The following is a 22,129-nucleotide window of genomic DNA, read 5'->3' on the forward strand; positions in this document are numbered from 1 at the left end:
AGTAGCTATTAACACTTAAGCAGGCCATGTTTACATTTTTAAAATTTAAATAAATGATATTGCCTTGAGTGGAAATTTGTTTAATATGCTATCCTAGTATCTTAGTGAGTATAAAAATAATCTACACTTAATTTTGTACTTCAACATGAAATACTAGTATTTAGTTCAACTTACATTATATTAACAAAACAAAAGATGACTAATTCCATAATAATGTCTATGGAATAATCTAGTCAAACTCTGAACATAAATGCTGCTTCATTTAAATAAAGAAAAATATATTGAAGACTATGCCAGGAAGAAAATTATCCTTAGTGTTAAAATGTCAAATAAAATTGTTATAAGAACAAGATACTTCTCAATCTAACAAGGACCTCAACCTAACAAAATCTCTCTCAAGTTTCCAAGGAAGAGCAATATACATACAAATGTATACATAAGTATTGATAATAAATCCAAGAGAAAAGATGAGTTAGAAAAAAAGGTCTAAGTACCTTGCAAATTCCCTTCTAATGCAGAAATCATAATTCTAAACTATGTCCAATTTCTATAAAAGAATCAAAATTATAATGGAAAGTAACTGGAAATTAAGATATTCTGAATTTTGTTGCCTTTGAGTAGCTACAAATTTACATAGGATTGTTTTTTTCCCAGAGATTGGAGATACTAACGAAAACTATTGAGTTCCCATTTTATTTTTAATGAACGCACTACTCTGTTCTAGGCAGTGAGTGTTTCATGTATTGCGGACAGAGAGATAAAATATTTTAGTATTAAGGTATTAAGGAGAGAGAGATGTTTGGTCCATAAATGCTTACAGGTCATGATCCTACATTATTTCTCAATATGGGTCCTACTGGTATTTGGGATAGTGAACTTCCTGATGTTCAAGAAAAAGCAGAGGAACCAGAGATCAAATTGCCAACATCCACCAGATCACTGAAAAAGCAAGAGAGTTCCAGAAAAACATCTATTTCTGCTTTATTGACTATGCCAAAGCCTGTGACTGTGCGGATCACAATAAACTGTGGAAAATTCTGAGAGAGATGGGAATACCAGACCACCTGACCTGCCTCTTGAGAAACCTATATGCAGGTCAGGAAGCAACAGTTAGAACTGGATATGGAACAACAGACTGGTTTCAAATAGGAAAAGGAGTATGTCAAGGCTGTATATTGTCACCCTGCTTATTTAACTTCTATGCAGAGTACATCATGAGAAATGCTGGACTGGAAGAAACACAAGTTGGAATCAAGATTGCCCGGAAAACTATCAATAACCTCAGGTATGCAGATGACACCACCCTTATGGCAGAAAGTGAAGAGGAACTAAAAAGCCTCTTGATGAAAGTGAAAGAGGAGAGTGAAAAAGTTGGCTTAAAGCTCAACATTCAGAAAACGAAGATCATGGCGTCCAGTCCCATCACTTCACGGGAAATAGATGGGGAAACAGTGGAAACAGTGTCAGACTTTATTGTTTTGGGCTCCAAAATCACTGCAGATGGTGATTGCAGCCATGAAATTAAAAGACGCTTACTCCTTGGAAGGAAAGTTATGACCAACCTAGACAGCATATTGAAAAGCAGAGACATTACTTCGCCAACTAAGGTCCGTCCAGTCAAGGCTACGGTTTTTCCTGTGGTTCTGTATGGATGTGAGAGTTGGACTGCGAAGAAGGCTGAGCACCAAAGAATTGATGCTTTTGAACTGTGGTGTTGGAGAAGCCTCTTGAGAGTCCCTTGGACTGCAAGGAGATCCAACCAGTCCATTCTGAAGGAGATCAACCCTGGGATTGCTCTGGAAGGAATGATGCTAAAGCTGAAACTCCAGTACTTCAGCCACCTCATGCGAAGAGTTGACTCATTGGAAAAGACTCTAATGCTGGGAGGGATTGGAGGCAGGAGGAGAAGGGGATGACCGAGGATGAGATGGCTGGATGGCATCACGGACTCGATGGACATGAGTCTGAGTGAACTCCAAGAGTTGGTGATGACAGGGAGGCCTGGCGTGCTGCGGTTCATGGGGTCGCAAAGAGTTGGGGGACTGAGCAACTGGATTGAACTGAACTGAATGTTATTCTGTTATACCAAAAGACATAACCTATAGTATACAATAATATACACTATCAACACCAGAGAAAATTCTGTTACTCTAAATGAGAAAATAAATTTAAAACCACTGCATAAGTTAGAAAGCATACTACAAATGTAAATCATCATTCTAAACATTTGCAAAATGTGCCAGAATTAAGAGAGACACGTGTACCCCAATCTTCATCGCAGCACTGTTTATAATAGCCAGGACATGGCAGCAACCTAGATGTCCATCAGTAGACGAATGGATAAAAAAGCTGTGGTACATATACACAATGGAATATTACTCAGCCATTAAAAATAACACATTTGAATCAGTTCTAATGAGGTGGATAAAACTGGAACCTATGATACAGAGTGAAGTAAGTCAGAAAGAAAAACACCAATACAGTATACTAACACCTATATATGAAATTTAGAAAGATGGTACCAATAACCCTATATGCGAGACAGCAAAAGAGACACAGATGTATAGAATAGTCTTTTGGATTCTGTGGGAGAAGGCAAAAGTGGGATGATCTGAGAGAATAGCATTGAAATATGTATATTATCATATGTGAAACAGATCGCCAGTCCATGTACTGTTTCTATGAAAATAATATCTTAAATCAACTAAATAAAAAATTAAATGCAAAAAAATTTGCAAAAATGTGGGCAATAGAACAGTGTATAGTAAACAGTTGTTTTTCACAAGAAATAGACTAGAAGACGCAAAAAAAAAATTAGAAAGTGAAAAGCGCTATCCTATACCCAATTATTACCATAGTACATAGAGAGAAGAAATTATTTTGATTGAGAAAAATCAGGAAGGTGGCATTTGAGTTGGGGACCAAATGTTGGGAAGAATTGTTACTTATACAAATGGAAGAGAGAAATGATGGTGAACATATAAAAGACATATTAAAACAAATCAAAACAGTTTCTTTTAACAATTTATTTTTCCTAGAAATAAATATAAAATTCATCAAAATTATATACCAAAATAGGGATAAAGTTATTATCTGAATAAACAGTATTCAACAGATAATTAATTTAAGCCTGCTGTTTCTAAGTTGCTTCAGTTGTGTCCAACTCTTTGTGACCCAAGGGACCACAGCCATCCACCAGACTTTTCCGTCCCTGGAATTCTCCAGGCAAGAATACAGGAGCGGGTTGCCATGCCCTCTTCCAGGGGATCTTCCTGACTCAGGGATTGAAATCGCATCTCTTGTCTCCTGCATTGGCAGGGACTTCTTCACCACTAGTGCCACCGGGGAAGCCCAATGTATGCCTACTATGCAGTAAGGAGACAGTAGAGTTTACATTCTAGTGAAAATATATATTAAACAAATAAATAAGATAATTAACAATTATTAAGTACAACGAATGAAAAAAATTAAACAAAAAGATACTAACAGCTCCTTTAGACATGATACAGGATCACACGATGGAATAACATGTTGGAGGTCCTATTTCAGATAGTTTGATCAGGAAAGTCCCTAATAAGGAAATGATAAGTAAGCTAAAGGTACAGAATGGTTACACATGTGAAGAAAGGAGTAAATACACCTCTGGGGGATGGACTAATAAGCACAAATGCAAAATCTACAGCCTGTTTGAGAAATGAAGAGAGGACGAATAAGACCAGATTATAATCAGTAAAAGAAAGCTTATGACTTAAGGTTTAGGCACAAAAGGGCCAAAAATCATGCAGAGCTTTATTTCTGAAAAGAGTAATAAGAAATACTTTACGATTCTAAGTACAAAAGCAAAATCAACTTACTTTCTGCCTTGGAAAATATCAGTCTGATTGCTGGGTAGATATGAATTTCAGGACTTTTGACTGCCCACATGAAGTAAAAGAGACCAGATTAACCTTCCCAACTGACACAATTAAAAAACTAGACAAAATACATGCGACAATGATTTTCAGACATTGGCCATCAGGTATAACAGGATAATGATTCCTGAGAGAGAAAGCAAATTAAATGAACCCTATAACTGCCCCTAGTTTACTGCCTTGAGACTGTCTGTATCCATGCCATGGAATACTTGAAGGAGAAACCTAGTCAGAGTCCTAAGAATCCCCTTCTTGAGGAAACAGAGCTGAGGGTTCAGGGAGACTACAGAAAACAGAATTCACAGGGCAGAGTACTATGAAGGAGGATGTTTCAAAATAAAAAAGCAGACTCTGGAGATCTACAGAGAGTTATCAAATTTTTAACCAAGTACTCATCAGCAAATGCATATGAAGCAATTACTCAAGACTCGGAAAAGAAACCCAACATGAGAAGATGGAACAATTTCAGGAACTCAAAGATGGGAAAATTTTGTGTTTCCATCAACCAGAGTGGAAAATCTTGTAATCCAAAGAAAACTAGAGAAGACTCAGAAGAGTATTGCCTCAGCAGAGGGCAAAGTAGCCATAGACTGAATGAACGGGTACCTGGTGCTGCTTAACAAATTCTAAAGTAAGTTTCAAAAGAATCATGTTACTTCCGAGTAACTAAACTGTATCCCAGAACAAAGCTTAGGATGATCTATAGGAATATGAGATTTCCAGAAACCAAAAAGATGATTTACAAGGTGTAGAATCTAAACAAAATTATCAAGACTGCAAAGAAGCAGAAAGTTGCTATCTCTAATAAGGAGGAAAATCAGTTGTTAGACTAAGAAATGACACAAAATGGTATACTTTAACTTTATACACAAGGACATTAAAAGATTTATTCTAACTATATTCCTTATTTCGAGAAGCTAGACAAAAGATTAAGCATGTTGAATAGACATCTGGAAAATAAACAGAGCAGTTAAATCAAACTTCTAGAGATGAAAAATGCACTGAATAGATTTACCAGTATTGGATACCAGAAAAGATACAATTAGTAAATTTGAAATTCTAACAAAATCTATATAAAATGAAAGGAGAGGAAAAATTTTTAAAATAAATAGAGCATCAGTAAACTGTTATACAACTTCAGCTGGACAACTTTACATATTATTTAGGTTCCCAAAGAAGAGGGGAGAGGAACCAGAAAAAATATTTGAAAAATTAATGACTGAATTTTTTTCAAATTTGGTAAAAACAGTAAGAACACAAATCCAAAAAAAATCAACACATCCCAAACACAAGAAATAGAAAACAAACATTCTAATCCTAATGGAGAGAAATCTATAGTAGAAAATTTATAGTAGAGAAGCCATAATAAAAAACACAAGCAAACTTAAAAACAGAGAAAAATACATATTATATACACAGATATTTAGATATTTAGCAAACTTCTAGTTGGAAACAATGCCACTCAAATGTCTTTGAAAAATGGCACTCATCCCTGACCGAATGTGAGGTCTTATATTCCAGGTGTTTAAAAACAACCTCCAACTCATCATTGACTGACCTCTGAACACGGCTTTTCAGGTGTAAACATCTGTTAAAAGAAAGATATCAAATCACTAACTTAAACTTACATCTTAAAAAATAGAAAAAGAGAAGATCAAACTAAATCCAAAGTAAGTAGAAAAAAGAAATCATAAACATCATTGGAAGCATGGAGTCTTGAACACTGGACCACAAAGGAAGTCCTCCTTTATATTTTAAACATGTAAGTTGTTTCATTTTCTTGAAGTGATATTCTTGCTTTTTAAAATCTATCTGTGAATAATTTTGGAAGCCTTCCATAACAATTTTAAAAAATTATTAGCAGCTGATTTAGTGCATTTATGGAACATGGGCGATTTCAGTCTATCATCACTTTGATTTTTCCATATAACCCTGAAGGAAAGACGCTATCTCTAGCCTAAATGAGGTAGACAAAATGCCAAAAGATATAAATAAGTTAGCTACAGTCTCATGACTAATAAATAAGAGATCTACTTTTCAAAAATAAGTTTGACACTAAGGTATAATATCTGTGTTTTTAACAATTTATTTTAAAATCTATATTTGCAAACAAAACACATCTCAGCTAAACTGTCCCTAGTTGAGTAACTCAGATGAAGGGGAGTCATCACCTTGTCAGTTCTGTCTCCTTTGATTGTCACAATTTCTCTTAAATATTGACCAGGAATGTCCCTTTTAACATTTCTCTAATTTCTCCAGAGTTATCTATAGAAGAACCCTGGACAAAATTGATCTTATGCTTCTTCTGCATCCGGTATTTGGAGATGATTTAGACTAAACTTCAGTCATTATCATTTAGACTAAAATTTAAAATACCCAGTTCTGGATAATTTCTTCTTCCATGAGAAGGTCTCCAGGCTCTTTCAGTTCTCTAGCCACTGTCAGTTCAATTCAGCTGCTCAGTTGTGTCCGACTCTTTGCGACCCCATGGACTGCAGCACGCCAGGCTTCCCTGTCCATCACCAAATCCCAGAGCTTATTCAAAATTATGTTCATCGAGTTGGTGATGCCATCCAACAATTTCATCCTCTGTGATCCCCTTCTCCTCCTGCCTTCAATCTTTACCAGCATCAGGGTCTTTTCAAATGAGTCCATTCTTCACATCAGGTGGCCAAAGTATTGGTGTTTCAGCTTCAGCATCAGTCCTTCCAAAGAATATTAGGCATTGATTTCCTTTAGGATTGACTGGTTGATCTCCTTGCAATCCAAGGGACTCTCAAGAGTCTTCTCCAAGACCACAGTTCAAAAGCATCAATTCTTTGACACAGATTTCTCTATAGTCCAACTCTCACATCCGTATATGATTACTGGAAAAACCATAGCTTTAACTAGACGGACCTTTGTTGGCAAAGTAATGCCTCTGCTTTTTAGGTCCATGAATCAAGGTAAACTGGAAGTGGTCAAACAGGACATGGAAAGAGTGAACATCAACATCTTAGGAATCAGTGAACTAATTAGGATGGGAATGGGTGAATTTAATTCAGATGACCATTATATCTACTACTGTGGGCAAGAAGAAATGGAGTAGCCCTCATAGTCAACAAAAGAGTCCAAAATGCAGTACTTAGGTGCAATCTCAAAAATGACAGAATGCTCTCTTCGTTTCCAAGGCAAACCATTCAATATTACAGTAATCCAAGTCTATGTCCCAACCAGTAATGATGAAGAAGCTGAAGCTGAACCGTTCTATGAAGACCTATAAGACCTTCTGGAACTTATACCCAAAAGATGTCCTTTTCATTATAGGGGACTGGAATGCAAAAGAAGGAAGGCAAAAGATACCTGGAACAATAGGCAAATTAGGCCTTGGAGTGCAAAATGAAGCAGGGCAAAGGCTAACAGAGTTTTGCCAAGAAAACACACTGTTTGCCAACAAAAAGCAAGCACCCTCTTCCAACAACATGAGATGACTCCACACATAGACATCCCCAGGTAGTCAACACCAAAATCATACTGATTATATTCTCTGCAGCCAAAGATGGAGAAACTCTAAACAGTCAGCAAAAACAAGACCGGGAGCAGACTGTGGCTCAGATCATGAACTCCTTATTGCAAAATTTACACTGAAATGGAAGACAGTATGGAAAACCACTAGACCATTCAGATATGACTGAAATCAAATCCCTTATGATTATACAGTGGAAGTGGCAAATAGATTAAGGTAACAGATCTGATAGAGTGCCTGAAGAACTATGGATGGAAGTTCATGACAGTGTACAGTAGGCGGTGATCAAAACCAACCACAAGGAAAAGAAATGCAAAAAGGCAAAATGGTTGTCTGAGGAGGCCTTACAAATAGCTGACAAAAGCAGAGAAGCAAAAGGCCAAAGAAAAAAGGAAAGGTATACCCATGTGAATGCAGAGTTCCAAAGAATAGCAAAGAGAGATAAGAAAGCCTTCCTCAGTGATTAGTGCAAAGAAATAGAGGAAAACAACAGAATGGGAAAGATTAGAGATCTCTTCAAGAAAATTAGAGATACCTAGGGAACATTTCATGCAAAGATGGGCACAATAAAGGACAGAAATGGTATGGACCTAACAGAAGCAGAGGATATTAAGAAGAGGTGGCAAGAATACACAGAAGAACCATACAAAAAAGATCTTCATGACCCAGATAATCACAATGGTGTGATCACTCACCTACAATCAGACATTCTAGAATGCAAAGTCAAATGGGCCTTAGGAAGAAGCATCACTACGAACAAAGCAAGTGGAGGTGATGGAATTCCAGTTGATCTATTTCAAATCCTAAAAGGTGATGGTGTGAAAGTGCTGCACTCAATATGCCAGCAAATTTGGAAAACTCAGCAGTGGCCATAGGACTGGAAAAGGTCAGTTTTCATTCCAATCCCAAAGAAAGGCCTTGCCAAAGAATGCTCAAACTAGTCACTGTAACACAACAATAATAGAAGCTCTATTTACACATTTTTGAGGCTTCCCAGGTGGCACTGGAAAAAAAAAAAAAGATCTGCTTCACTGACTGCAGTAAAGCCTTTGACTGTGTGGATCACAACAAAATGTGGAAAATTAATAAAGTGATAGGGATACCAGACACCACCTTACCTGACTCCTGAGAAACCTGTATGCAGGACAGAAAGCAACAATTAAAACTGCACATGGAAAAACGAACCGGTTCAAAATTGGGAAGGAGTATGTCAAGGCTGTATATTGTCATCCTGCTTACTTAACTTACATGCATAGTAGTACATCACATGAAATGCTGAGCTAGGGGACTCATAGGCTGGAATCAAGATTGCCTGGAGAAGTATCAACAATCTCAGATATGCATAATAAACCACTTTAATGGCAGATAATGAAGAGGAACTAAAGAGACTCTTGATAAAGGTGCAAGTAGAAAGTAGAAATGCTGGCTTAAAAGTCAACATTCAAACATGAAGATGATGGCATCCAGTCCTATCACTTCATGGCAAATAGATATGGAAAAAGTAGAAACTGTCAGATTTCATTTTCCTGGGCTTGAAAATCAACATGAATAGTGACTGTAGCCACGGAATTAAAAGATGCTTGCTCTTTGGAAAGAAACCTATGACAAATCTAGACAGTATATTAAAAACCAGAGACATCACTTTGCCAAGAAAAGTGAAAGTTATGGTTTTTCCAGTAGTCATGTATGAATGTGAGAACTGGACCATAAAGAAAGCTGAGTGCCAAAGAATTGATGCTTTTGAACTCTGGTGCTAGAGACGACTCTTGAGAGTCCTTTGGTCTGTAAGGAGATTAAACCAGTCAGTTTTAAAGGAAATCAACCTTGAATATTTATTGGAAAGACTGGTGCTTAAGCTGATGGTCCAATACTTTGGCCACCTGATGCAAGGAGCCAACTCATTGGAAAAGACTCTGATGTTGGGAAAGACGGAGGGCAAGAGGAAAAGGGGACAGCAGAAAATGAGTGGATTTGATGGCATTACTGACTCAATGGATCTGAGGCTGAGCAAACTCTGGGAGACAGTGAAGGACAAGGAAGCCTGGGGTGCTGCAGTTCATGGGGTCACAAATAGTCGGACAGGACTTAGCAACTGAACAACAACAACCACAAGGTGGCGCTAGTGGTAAAGAATCTGCCTGCCAGTATAGGAGACATGAGAAATGTGGGTTCGGTCACTGAGTGGGAAGATCCCCTGGAGAGGAAATGGCACCCCACTCCAGTACTTTTACTGGAAGAATCCCATGAACAGAAGAGCCTGGCAGACTACAGTCCATGGGATCACAAAAGCCAGACGGGACTAAGTATCTGAGCAAACATCAGGGCAGATATCAGTGGAAAACAAAGCAAACAAAAACAATAGAGAAAATTGATAAAACTAAAAATTTAGCAAATAAAATTAGCAAAAATTTAGGTATACTAATCAAGGAAAAAAGAAAAGACACATATCTGGAATTAAAGGGATATCAACACTTTTACAGAAATTAAAATGAACTGTGAACAACTATATAATAACAAATAATATAACTTAGATGAAATGGATGAAATCCTATAAAAACACACATTGTGACAAAGAAATTAAAAGGAAATTTTAAAATCTGAGTAAATCTGTAACACATAAAAAATAAAGAATTCTTAGTTAAAAGTTTTCTAAGAAAAGCCTAGGTGCAGAAACATTTAAAGAAAAAATAACCAAATCCCAGTGGCTCAGTGGTAAATAATCTGCCTGTAATTCAGGAGATGCAGGAGACCTGGGTTGATCAATGGGTTGGGAAGATTCCCTGGGGGAGGACATGGCAACCCACTCCAGTATTCTTGCCTGGAGAATCCCATGGACAGAGGAGCTTGGCAGGCCATAGTCCATAGGTCACAGAGAGTCAGACACGACTGAAGTGACTTACCATGCACACAACCAGCCTCCACAAATTCATCCATCAAATAGAGGAAGAAACATTTTCCAACTTGTGCTATGAAGCCAGTATCATTACTCTGGTACCAAAGCCAGACAAAGACATTATAAGTAAAGAAAAATTCAGAGCAATATTCCTCATGAAATAGATGCAAGCAGAACTGACATATATATTATCATGTATAAAACAGATAGCTAGTAGGAAGCTGCTGTACAGCACTGGGAGCTCAGCTCGGTGATCTGTGACAACCTAGAGGAGTGGGATGGTGGGAATGGGAAGGAGGCTACAGAGGGAGGAGATATATGTATGCATAGAGCTGATTCATACTATTGTACAGGCAAAACTAACACAACATTACAAAACAAATATACTCCAATTAAAAAAAATTCTATGATAAACCACAATAGAAATGAATATGAAAAAAAGATTCAATATATATATGTATAACTGAGTTACTGTGCTATACAGCAGAATTAACTATATTAAAATAAATCACTCTACATATTTTTAAAAATCATCAACAAAATATTACCCCCCAAAATGAAGCACTTTATGAAATGGGTTACAGAACATGACTAAGTAGCCAATAAACTGTGGAAAATTCTGAAAGAGATGGGAATACCAGACCCCCTGACCTGCCTCTTGAGAAATCTGTATGCAGGTCAGGAAGCAACAGTTAGAACTGGACATGGAACAACAGACTCGTTCCAAATAGGAAAAGGAGGACGTCAAGGCTGTATATTGTCACCCTGCTTATTTAACTTATATGCAGAGTACATCATGAGAAACGCTGGGCTGGAAGAAGTAAAAGCTGGAATCAAGATTGCCGGGAGAAATATCAATCACTTCAGATATGCAGATGACACCACCCTTATGGCAGAAAGTGAAGAGGAACTAAAAAGCCTCTTGATGAAAATGAAAGAGAGCGAAAATGTTGGCTTAAAGCTCAACATTCAGAAAACGAAGATCATGGCATCTGGTCCCAGCACTTCATGGGAAATAGATGGGGAAACAGTGGAAACAGTGTCAGACTTTATTTTGGGGGGCTCCAAAATCACTGTAGATAGTGACTGCAGCCATGAAACTAAAAGACACTTGCTCCTTGGAAGGAAAGTTATGACCAACCTAGATAGCATATTGAAAAGCAGAGACATTACTTTGCCGACTAAGGTCCGTCTAGTCAAGGCTATGGTTTTTCCTGTTGTCATGTATGGATGTGAGAGTTGGACTGTGAAGAAAGGTGAGCACCGAAGAATTGATGCTTTTGAACTATGGTGTTGGAGAAAACTCTTGCAGGGAATGATGCTGAAGCTGAAACTCCAGTACTTTGGCCACCTCAGGCGAAGAGTTGACTCATTGGAAAAGACTCTGATGCTGGGAGTGATTGGGGGCAGGAAGAGAAGGGGACGACAGAGGATGAGATGGCTGGATGGTATCACTGACTCGATGGACGTGAGTCTGAGTGAACTCTGGGAGTTGGTAATGGACAGGGAGGCCTGGCGTGCTGCGATTCATGGGGTCGCAGAGTTGGACACGACTGAGTGAGTGAACTGAACTGAACTGAACTGAAGTAGCCTTTATGCCAGGAAGGCAAGGTGGTTTAACATTTGAAAGTACTGTAATGTACATATTAATAGAATAAAAACAAATTACGTGATAAATCTCAAAGGACACAGAATGAGCATTTGACCAAATCAGTGATAAAAACCTTCAATAAACTAGGAATAGAAGTGCAGCCTGACAAAGGGCACCTACAAAAACTTAAAACTAACATCATACTTGGCCTTCCCAGCTAGTACAGTAGTAAAGAATCTTCCTGCCAAGTAGGAGACATAGGTTTGATCTCTGGGCTTGGAAGATCCCCTGGAGAAGGATATGCAAACCCATTCCACTATTCTTACCTGAGGAAATGACATGGACAAAAGAGTAATTAAATATGATACTGTATTTGTTATTTAGTCACTAAGATGTGTTCAATTCTTTTGAGACCCGATGGACTGTAGCCCGCCAGGCTATCCAAAAATTGCAGGTAGATTCTTTACCAGCTGAGCCACAAAGGAAGTCCATCCAAAAATAAAATTAAGAAAATAACCGCAGATGAAACAAGTGTAATCCAAATGTCATAAATTTTTAAGGCAAAAATTCTTAAGTTTTCTAAAATATATACATTATACATATTATAACATGTTGATTCCACTTGTTTGACTTAGTATGGATCAGTTCAGTTCAGTTACTCAGTCATGTCCGACTGTTTGCGACCCCATGGACTGGAGCACACCAAGCTTTCCTGTCCTTCACCGATTTCCAGAGCTTACTCAAACTCATGGCCACTGAGTTGGTGATGCCACCCAACCATCTCATCATCTGTCATCCCCTTCTCTTCCTGCCTTCAATTTTTCCCAGGTCTTTTCAAATGAGTCATTTCTTCACATCAGGTGGCCAAAGTATTGGAGTTTCAGCTTCAGCATCAGTCCTTCCAATGAATATTCAGGACTGATTTCCTTTAGGATTGACTGTTGGATCTCCTTGCAGTCCAAGGGACTCTCAAGAGTCTTCTCCAACACCACACTTCAAAAGCATCAATTCTTCAGTGTTAGCTTTCCTTACAGTCCAACTCTCACATCCATACATGACTACTGGAAAAACCATAGCCTTGACTAGATGGACCTTTGTTGGCAAAATAATATCTCTGCTTTTTAATATGTGTCTAGGTTGGTCATAGCTTTTCTTCCAAGGGGTAAGTGTCTTTTAATTTCAAGGCTGCAGTCACTATCTGCAGTGATTTTGGAGCCCGAGAAAATAAAGTCTGTCACTGTTTGCATTGTTTCCCCATCCATTTGCCATGAAGTGACGGGACCAGATGCCATGATCTTTGTTTGCAGAATGTTGAGTTTTAAGCCAGTTTTTTCACTCTTCTCTTTCACTTTCATCAAGAGGCTCTTTAGTTCTTCTTCGCTTTCTGTCATACAGGTGGTGTCACCTGCGTATCTGAGGTTATTGATATTTCTCCTGGCAATCTTGACTCCAGCTTGTGCTTCATTCAGTCTGACATTTCGCATGGTGCACTCTGAATAGAAGTTAAATAAGCAGGGTGACAATATATATCCTTGACATACTCCTTTCCAGATTTGGAACCAGTCTGTTGTTCCATGTTCAGTTCTAACTGTTGCCTCTTGACTTGCATACAGATTTCTCAGGAGGCAGGTCAGGTGGTCTGGTATTCCCATCTCTTTAAGAGTTTTCCACAATTTGTTGTGATTCACACAGTCAATGGGTTTGGCATAGTCAATGAAGCAGAAGTAGATGTTTTTCAGGAACTCTCTTGCTTTTTCGATGATCCAACATATGTTGGCAATTTGATCTCTGGTTCTTCTGTCTTTCCTAAATCCAGCTTGAACATCTGGAAGTTCCCAGTTCACATACTGTTGAAGCCTGGCTTGGAGAATTTTGAGCATTACTTTGACAGTATGCAGGTCAGGAAGCAACAGCCAGAACTGGACATGGAACAACAGACTGGTTCCAAATAGGAAAAGGAGTGTATCAAGACTGTATAGTGTCACCCTGCTTATTTAACTTATATGCAGAGTACATCATGAGAAACGCTGGACTGGAAGAAACACAAGCTGGAATCAAGATTGCTGGGAGAAATGTCAATAACCTCAGATATGCAGATGACACCACCCTTATGACAGAAAGTGAAGAGGATCTAAAAAGCCTCTTGATGAAAGTGAAAGAGGAGAGTGAAAAAGTTGGCTTCAAGCTCAACAATCAGAAAATGAAGATAATGGCATCTGGTCCCATCACTTCATGGGAAATAAATGGAAACAGTGGAAACAGTGTCAGACTTTATTTTTGGGGGGCTAAAAAATCACTGCAGATGGTGACTGCAGCCATGAAATTAAAAGATGCTTATTCCTTGGAAGAAATGTGATGACCAACCTAGATAGTATATTCAAAAGCAGAGATATTAATTTGCCAACAAAGGTCCATCTAGTCAAGGCTATGGTTTTTCCAGTAGTCATGTATGGATGTGAGAGTTGGACTGTGAAGAAGGCTGAGCACCGAAGAATCGATGCTTTTGAACTGTGGTGTTGGAGAAGACTCTTGAGAGTCCCTTGGACTGCAAGGAGATCCAACCAGTCCATTCTGAAGGAGATCAGCCCTGGGATTGCTCTGGAAGGAATGATGCTAAAGCTGAAACACCAGTACTTTGGCCCTTCATGCCAAGAGTTGACTCATTGGAAAAGACTCTGATACTGGGAGGGATTGGGGGCAGGAGGAGAAGGGGACGACAGAGGATGAGATGGCTGGATGGCATCACTGACTCGATGGACATGAGTCTGAGTGAACTCCGGGAGTTGGTGATGGACAGGGAGGCCTGGTGTGCTGTGATTCATGAGGTCGCAAAGAATCGGAGCGACTGAACTGAACTACTGAGCGACTGAACTGAACTGAATGTGCTATTAGTGTAATGAGTGCAATTGTGCGGTAGTTTGAGCATTCTTTGGCATTGCCTTTCTTCGGGATTGGAATGAAAACTGATCTTTTCCAGTCTCTTTTAAGATTTGTAAAGAAACAGCTCAGATTTTTTTTCATAAACATGTATCAATCAGGATCCTTTTCAATAAAACAAAACAATTTTAAGAAAATAATTTCAAGGATGTTGGCCTGTAATTTTCTTTCTTGGTGTTATCTTTGTCTGGTTTTGGCATCAGACTGATGGTGGCTTCACAGAATGTTTTTGGGAGTATTCCTTCTTCTTCAGTTTTTTGGAAGAGTTTGAAAGGAATCGGTATAACTTTTTCTTTGTATGTTTGGTAAAATTCACCTGTGGAGCCATCTAGTCCTGGACTTATGTTTGTAGGGGCTTTTATTATTATTATTGTTATAGATTCTATTTTATTTCTAGCAATTGCCAGTTAAAGTTATCTATTTCTTCTTTACTCAGTTTTGGCAAGCTGTATGTTTCTAGAAAATTGTCCATTTCTTTTAGGTTATCAAATTTGTTGGCAAATAATTATTCACAGCAATTTCTTAACTTTTTTTTTTTTTGTATTTCTGCAGTATCAATTATGGTTTATCCTTTCATTTCTTACTTTCCTTTTTTGGGGTCTTCTTTCTTCTCTTCCTTGTAAGCCTGGCCAAAGGTTTGTTAATTTTGTTTACCTTTTCAATGAAGTAACTCAGTTATATTGAGTTTTTCTACTGTTTTTAATCTCTATTTTATTTCCTCTGATCTTCATTATCTGCTTCCTTTGGCTGCCTTTAGGTTTTGTTCCTTGTCTAATTCTTTTTAGGTGGTGGGTTGTGTTGTTTAAGATTTTTCTTGTTTCTTAAGGAAGGCCTGTATTGCTATGAACTTTCCTCTAAGAACACCTTTTGCTGTATCCCATAAATTTTGTAAGGTTGTGTCTTGCCATTTGCCTCAAGGTATTTTTTAATTAATTAATTAATGTTTGGCTGTGCTGGGTCTTCATTGCTGGGCAGGCTTTTCCCTAGTTGCGGCGAGCCACAGGTACGCTTCATTGCAGTACATGGGCTTCTCATTGTGGTGGCTTCTCTTGTTGTGGAGCACAGGCTCTAGGGCATGCAGGCTTCAGTACTAAGTCCATATTGAAGCATATGGGCTCAATAGTTGCACTTCCTGGCCTCTAGAGCACAGCTCAGTAGTTGTGGCACATGGACTTAGCTGCTCCATGACATGTGGGATCTTCCTGGACCAGGGATCAAACCTGTGTCTCCTGCAGTAACAAGCAGATTATTTAACACTGAGCCACCAGAGAACCCAACCTCAAGGTATTTTCTAAATTTCTTCTTTGATTTCACTACTGACCCATTGTTTTTTTTAGTAAGAAGAAAATTACAGGCCAATATATTTGATCAACATAGATGTAGAAATTCTCAACAAAACATTAGGAAATCAAATCCAACAATACATAAAAAAGACCATACACCATTACCAGGTTGGAATCATCCCACAATTAGAAGAATGGTTCAATATACACAAATCAATGTGATATATGAACAAAAGAAAAGATAAAAACCACATGATACTGAAAAAAAATTGATAAAATTCAACATCAATTCATGACAGAAACCCTTATGAAAGGGTAGAGAGGGAATATATTTCAAGATAATACAAAATATTTATGTCAGACTCATAGTTATATAATACTCAATGGTGAAAAGCTAAAATCCTTTCTGCTAAAATCTGGAACCAAACAAGGATACCCACTCTCATCATTTCACTTCAACATAGTATTGGGAGTCCCAGCCATAGCAATCAAAAAAGAAAAAAAAAAAAGATATTTGAACTGGTAGGGAAGTAGCAAAATTGTCAATTTACCACTTAATGGTAAGATGACATGATATTATATATAGAAATCACTAAAGACTCCATACAAAAATTATTATAATGAATAAATTCAGCAAAGTAGCAGGATACAAGATTAATATACAAAAATCGGTTCCATTTCTTTACATTAGCAATAAAATAAGAGAAAGGGAACATGAAAAAAATCATTATCTTGAAAAACTGCATCAAAAAATGCTTGGGAATAAACCTCACTAAGGAAGTGAAAGACGTATCTGAAAACTACAAAACATTAACAGTAGAAATTGAAGATAATTCAAAGAAATGGAAAGATATCCCATGTTCTTGGGTTGGAAGAATCCATATATTACAATGGCCATACTATCCAAAGCAATCTACAGATTTAGTGTGATCCTTATTAAATTACCCATATTTTTTCACAGAACAAGAATGAATAATCCTAAAACTTATATGGAACTATAGAAGACCCAGAATTGCCAAAGTATCCTGAGGAAAAGAACAGAGCAGGAGTCATAACTCTTCTAGACTTCAGATAATACTACACAGCTGTAGAAATCAAAGCAGCATGTGATTGGCACAAAAACAGACATGTAGATCAATACAACAGAGCAGATAGCCCAGAAATAAACCCATGCAACTACAGACAGTTAATCTTTGACAAAGGAGGCAAGAATACACAATGGAGGAAGGGTAGTTTCTTCAGCAAGTAGTACTGGGAAAGTTAGACAGCTACACAGAAATCAATGAAGTTAAGATTAACAGCACACCCTTCCAAATTACACAAAAATAAACTCAAAAGGGCCTAAAGACTTAAATATAAGACTAGACACTGTAAAATGTCTAGTAGAGAACACAGGCACAACATTCTTTGACATAAATTGTATCCAGTATTTTCTTAGGTCAGTCTCTCAAGGCAACAGAAATAAAAGCAAAGATAAACAAATGGGATCTAATCAAACTTGCAAGCTTTTGCACAGCAAAAGAAACGATAAGCAAAATGAAAAGACAACCTATAGACTGGGAGAAAGTATTTGCAAATGATACAACTGACAAGGGATTAATTTCCCAAATAGAGAAACAGCTCTTACAATTCAGTAACAAAGAAATAAATAACCCAATTGAAAAATGGGCATAAGACCTAAATAGACAATTCTCCAAAGAAGACATATGTATGGCCAATAGGTGCATGAAAGGTTTCTCTAACTATTAGAGAAATGCAAATCAAAACTTCTGACCTCATATCAGTCAGAATGGCCACCATTAAAACATCTACAAATAAATGCTGGAGAGGGTGTGGAGTAAAAGGAAAACTCCTTTGCTACTGGAAGGAATATAATTTGGTACAGCACTATGGAAAACAGTATGGAAGGGCTCCTTAAAAAGCTAGAAATAGAACTACCATATGATCCAGCAATCTCATTTCTGGGCATATACCCAGATAAAACTATAATTCAAAAGATATATGCACCTCTGTATTTGTAGCAGTACTATTTACAATAGCCAAGACATGGACATAACTTAAATGTCCACTGATAGAGGAATGGATAAAAAGATATATATTAAATATATGTGATGGAATATTACTCAGCCATAAAAAAGAATGTAATAATGCCATCTGCAGCAACATGGATGGACCTAGAGGTTGTCACACTAAGCAAAGTCAGCCAGAAAGAGGAAGACAAATACCATATGATATCATTTATATGTAGAATCTAAAATATGACACAAACATACCTATCCATGAAACAGACTCGTGGACATAGAGAACATACTTGTGGTTGCCAAGTGGGGATTGGGGGGGAAGGATGATTAGTTTTGGATTAGTAGATGCAAGCTATTATATATAGGATGGATAAAAAACAAGGTCCTACTGTATAGCACAGGAAACTATATTCAATAACCTGTGATAAACCATAGTGGAAAAGAATATGAAAAAGAAATATATATGTTTAACTGTGTCACTTTGATATACAGTAGAAATTAACAAGTATAAATCAACTATACCTCAAAAAATTTTTAAAAAATGAAAATAATTCCATTCATAACAGCATAAAAAGAATAAAATACTTTTTAACAATATAAACATGAGGCTTATCGAAAACTATGGAAATTAATTTCATTACATAGAAAACTACTGTAATTATTGAGAAAAAAATGAAAGGATGTTAAATAAGATGGAATTTTATTCATCCCTAAAAATAAAAATTCTCCTATTTATGACAACATGAATGAACAGGGAGGATATTACGCTAAGTGAAATAACCAGACACAGAAAAATCTCACTCAAATGTAGAATCCCAAATTAAAAAATGCAGAGGGTACTATCACGGTTGCTAGGGGCTGAGGAAGTGGGGGAAATGGAAAGATATTGGTCCAAGTGTACAAATTTTCAGTCACAAGAGGAATAAGCTCTGGGGATCTAATGTACAACACGGTGATTATAGTCTTAATCCTACATTTACTCTTGAAATTTGTTAACAGAACAGATCTTAAATGGTCTCACCATACATATTATAATGGTAACTATGTGAGGTGATCAATGTGTCAATTAGCTTGATTATGGTAATCATTTGAATATGTATATGCCTATTAAATCATCAGAGCAGACAACTTAAATACCTACAATTTTTATTCATCAGATTATAAGGTCAGTAAAGCTGAGGAGAAAGAAAAGCTCACTTCAAGTACACTGGAAAGTTCCCTCATGCCCTCTAAGTTCACACCTCCCTAAAGTAACCACTATTCTGCTTGCTGTCTGAACATCATATAAATTAAATTATACAATGATTCTCTTTTTGTGTTGAGATTTATGCATATTCTTGTTTGCTATTACATATATCAGCAGCTCACATTTTTCATTTCTGTGTACTATTCCATTATATATTACATAATATTCTATTCTTAATGGACATCTGGGTTAGTTCAAGTTTGGGGCTATTAAGAATAAAGCTCTTATGACTTACATATGACAAAAATTTGACAAGGAGAAACATTTCATGTTCATGGATTAAAAGAGCCACTATTGTTAAAATGTTAAAATTTTCCCAAAATTGGTCTAAAGATTCAAAACAATCCCTATAAAAATCAAATTAAACTTCTTTTTCCCCAGAAATGGACAGGCTGATCCTAAAATTCATAGGATCAGAAAAGGACTGATTTTTCAAAGGACTGAAAATGCAAAGGACTAAGACAAGCTAAAACATTTTTGAAAAAGAAGAATAAATTGGAGGACTAATACAATTCCCAATTTCAAAACTAACAGTAAAGCTTTAGTAGTTGAGACAGTGTGACAACCATAAAAACAGACATGATTTTTCAACAGAACACAACTGAGATTACAGGGGAAAATAATTTATACTTTTGTCAATTAATTTTCAACAAACGTCTCAAAGCACTCAATGGGGTAAAGATATTGTTTTCTTTCCATAAATGCAAATGATGAAATTAGTTCCTTATTTCATCACACCATATCCTAATGATCCTCACACCATACATAAAAAATTAACTCAAAGTGGAAAATGTTATATTGAAAACCACAAGACAGAAGTAAACATAACAGAAAATCTTCATAACCTTGCCTCAGGCAAAGATTTGTTAGCTTTGACACCATATGCATGATTCATAAATAAAAAATTAACCAATTGCATTTCATCAAAATTAAAACCTTTGTAAAAAAAAAAGGTTAGTGTCAAGAAGACACCATTAAGAAAATGAAAAGGCTAAGCATTTCACCAAAGATACATAAATGATTAGTAAGCACATGAAAAGATGCCAGCATCATTAAAACCCCAATAAGATACCATTACATGTTGACTAAAGTAGCATAAATTTTAAAAGACTAACCATACCAAGTGTTGTCAAGGATGTACTGCAAATGGAATTCTCATTCTTTGCTGACGGGAATGTAGAAATGACACAAATCACTTAGGAAACAGGTCTGCAGTTTCTTAAAATGTTAAACATACACTAGCCATTCCATATCTAGATATTTGGTGGTGGTTTAGTCGCTAAGTCGTGGCTGACCCTTGGGCAAGCCCATGGACTATAGCCTGCCAGGCTCTTTGGTCCATGGGATTCCCCAGGAAAGAATATGGAGTTGGTTGTCATTTCCTTCTCCACAGAATCTTCCCAACCCAGGACTCAAACCCTGGTCCCCTGCACTGCAGGCAGATTCTTCACCAACTGAGCTATGAGGGAAGCTTTGTAGATATTTACCCAACAGAAATGAAAGCATATATTCAAACAAGATTTCAACATCAATGTTCACAGTAGCTTTATTTTGGAATAGCCAAAACTGGGAGGAAAAAAACCAACTGTCCATCAACAGATGAATAAATTTTGCTATATTCATACAATGGAAAACTACTCAGCAATAAAAAGAAATGGACTTACTGATACACACAATAAACAAAGATGAATCTCAAAGTAATTATGTTGAGTGGAAAAAAAAATGGGAAAACATACAGTATGATGCCACTTACAGACTAATCGATAGTAACAGAAATCACATCAACAGTTGCCTTGGGATGGGAGTAAGAGATGTGAAATGACCAGAAGAATGGATTTACAAAGGTGCCCAAGAAACTACAGGAGATGATGAATAAGTTCATTATTTTTAAAATATGCCAAAACTTACCAAAGTGCACATTTTAGGTAAGTTCAGCTTGTTATATGTTGATTATACATTAATAGTTGTTTTTTAAAAATCTCAGAACAAAGAGAAAAAAGAAGCGTTTTGTGGGCAAGAAGCAGTGTTTGCTTAGACTGGGATGGAACCCTTAGAGATGAAAACATAAGTAAATAATATTAAGGTTTCTTAGAATGCAGAAATGACAATACTTTGTTGGTGAAATGTATACTGAGAGACGAAGAATGGGAAGAAATCAAGGACAACTTTTATTTTGGCTTAAGCAACTGAGTGAATAGTGGTGGTTTAATATGAAGACTTGGATAGGATTACAGAGTCAAGGTTTCTCATCACAATTAACAAGAAATAATTCAAATTGGTTTGACAATTTCAATGGATTTAAAATAAAAAAGAACTAGGGTTTATATACAGACATCTAGAAAATAAAAATAGGGCACTGACCAACTACCAGATATGAAAAAGAAGTTAATATGATATGATACAGTAAAGGAAACTAGTAATTCATGGAAATTATAGAACAGGTACAAAACACCTTGGTCCCAAATATTTTTTAAAATAAATTAGTTAACATGGAAGCAACCTAGATGTCCATCAGCAGATGAATGGATAAGAAAGCTATGGTACATATACACAATGGAGTATTACTCAGCCATTAAAAAGAATACATTTGAATCAGTTCTAATGAGGTGGATGAAACTGGAGCCGATTATACAGAGTGAAGTAAGCCAGAAAGAAAAACACCAATACAATATACTAACACATATATATGAAATCTAAAAAGATTATAACAACAACCCTGTATGAGAGACAACAAAAGAGACA

At 36.8% G+C, this 22,129-nt stretch overlaps 1 protein-coding gene across 1 annotated transcript in view; it reads right to left on the minus strand.

The window, feature by feature from the left end:
- Positions 1-22,129, minus strand: part of C5H12orf40 (chromosome 5 C12orf40 homolog) — a 92,518-nt gene that overhangs the window by 30,810 nt on the left and 39,579 nt on the right. The window lies entirely within an intron of this gene.

This window comes from Capra hircus, chromosome 5, assembly GCF_001704415.2.
Source record: "Capra hircus breed San Clemente chromosome 5, ASM170441v1, whole genome shotgun sequence".
NCBI lineage: Eukaryota > Metazoa > Chordata > Mammalia > Artiodactyla > Bovidae > Capra > Capra hircus.